Source organism: Lygodium microphyllum, chromosome 1 (assembly GCF_053477565.2).
Source record: "Lygodium microphyllum isolate KBCC chromosome 1, Lygodium_microphyllum_v1.1.10, whole genome shotgun sequence".
Lineage (NCBI taxonomy): Eukaryota > Viridiplantae > Streptophyta > Polypodiopsida > Schizaeales > Lygodiaceae > Lygodium > Lygodium microphyllum.
Window position 1 is genome coordinate 180079664 of NC_141135.1, and position 2256 is coordinate 180081919.

The 2256-nt window shown below is 45.9% G+C and overlaps 1 long non-coding RNA gene across 1 annotated transcript; it reads right to left on the minus strand.

Annotated features, from left to right (window-relative positions):
• Positions 1 to 450: 450 nt before the first annotated feature.
• LOC148042039 (uncharacterized) lies at positions 451 to 1760 on the minus strand. The gene is made up of 2 exons (XR_015692579.1): positions 832 to 1760; positions 451 to 719 (listed from the first exon to the last, which is right to left on the minus strand). It is a non-coding gene; the product is annotated as an uncharacterized LOC148042039 (long non-coding RNA).
• Between the last annotated feature and the right edge of the window lie 496 nt (positions 1761 to 2256).

Below are 2256 nucleotides of genomic sequence, written 5' to 3' on the forward strand. Positions count from 1 at the left end.
CAAATCTATCTCGCTATTCATGAAGAGTGTCACTCCAACAAGATCCTAAATCAAAGCATCTCCTAACATTACCAAAGGGCAAGCAATTCTAATGAGTTTATTCCACGCCTCTCGTGTTGCCATTAGTTGAGAGCAACCGCATCTACTTGTGAGTTCTTTTTCAAAAATTGTTATCCACAAGGTCATATCAACCATGAAAATCTATACGCCCATAAAACTTCATAAGCAAAAATTATTCTTTACTTCAAAACCCTTGTTACCATCGGTAACCTAAAACACGAAGTAAATTGCGACACGAGTTCTTCAGGATAACCGTGAGCAACTAGTAGTCTTAAGCATGAGACATCACTTTGACTACTTTGCACCTTCCGTAAAAGAAGTTCAAAACAAGTCATTTCTAGCGGGAGAGGTTTGGGAGCATTAAAATATATTGTTAAAACGATGCAGGTGTATGGCAAGCCTGATGAAATTTTGCAGGAGATCCTTACACTCTGGTCCACCTGGCCTTCATTCTCAGTTTTATACAAAACTCCCATTTTTTCAGCCTTGGTCAAGTCGCCACCCTAGAACCTCCGGCCCGACATGCTGGTCTCAATAGCAGTCCTCTCTCTTCGCTTTCAGCCGCAGCTGTCTTTTAAACTCCCTCTCTGCTCGCTTTCTGTAGTAGACTTCCCTTCCTCAAAATCACAATCGGCGGCGGCGCCGCCGCAGCGCCCGAGCTGAGCAGTTGCAAACAGGCCGCTCAGTGAGACTGTCCTCTCTTGTGTTCCCTGCTCCGGTCCATGCGTGCTGTTAAGATTATGAAGACAGATAGAATAAAGCACACTTTACCTGTGTTGACACAGTCGCTCCCCTATTCAAGGTTTCAAAGGGCACTTCTGCTTTCTCAGTAGCCTTCTTGAGGTTCAAGTTTCAAATCCTGAGTGCAATCCAAGAGTGGCGATATGCTGTTCTCGGGAGGTGAGTTGTTGATTGAGACGCTGTCATGTGGTAGCGATGCACGCTCAGGAACGTTGGCTATGCTTATGAAGGCTCACAGACCACTTTCTGATAGTTCTGAATGGTAGAGCTATCATGCGATGAAGAAGACGTTTCCTCGCGTCGGAAGAAGAACAGAGTAGCAACCAGAGCTACTGACAGGCCAGCCTAGTGAGGCAAGCATCCCCTCTTCTGATGAAGCCACCCTCCATCATCATCTAGCCCTTCTCTACAGGATTCAATCGTCCCAAAAACTCCTCTCCTCATTATCACACTTCTATATTGTTGAAAGGTCATCCCTCCTTCATGCAGATCCGTCCTTCTTCTGCATATGCCTAGACCACAAACGATGCAGTCTCTGCCACACAAGAAATCGAAGGACGCCAACCTCTCTAACCGGCTATAGCACACGATTCCCTGGAGCCTCCGTTCATAGCAGGCCTCCTTACTCCAGGAGAGCCGCCTTCTTCGTTATGCTATCCTCCTTGGTTCGTGCAATTGTTCGCTCCCTTCCTTACTGCGGAATCGTTCCCCCCTCCTTAGCAACAGGCCCCCCTTTAGATCGTAGTAGCAGGGCCGCTTCTCAGTCGGCAGTCATCTCTCCTCTTTTCCTGTCGAAGCTCCTTACTCCCCTCTCTCCAGTCAAACTGCAGCAGCCCCCCTACCACCACAGACGGCCTGCCGTGTCAGAAAGCAGCTCCTTGAATCCCGATTTCCCGCTATCCTCTAGCAGTGGCCGCCCTTGTTGCTCAGAAACCCCACCCAATTTGCAGCCGCCACTTGTCTCGTGAATCCAAGAAGCGCTTGTTCTCATGCATTAATGTCTCTAGAACAAACAGGCACCCATAAGCACATACGAATAGTGCTCACGAAAAACTTCTTTCCCATCCAATGGAAAAATAGAACAGACTTATAGTCGGCCGGTTTTGGGAGGAAAATAGCGGGTTTTTATAACTAAAATGCTAAACAATTAGCCGGCTTTCATCAAGACGAGCTTCAATTTCAACCGGTTTTTTGAGAATCTTGCTTGGAAAAGATACACTAAAGGCCCTGTTTTTGTGAGCACTGCATATGAACATGCATAGACATACACAAGACCACACATGTGCACCATCACACAAACACACTTGAGCTCATATGCACTTGAATAGTTAGGCACACACTCTCACATATATATATAAACACAGACACACATTTACATGCATGTATGAGTACTTACATAAACATACACACATATACAAACATAAACACAATATACTCATACTCATACACATCTAT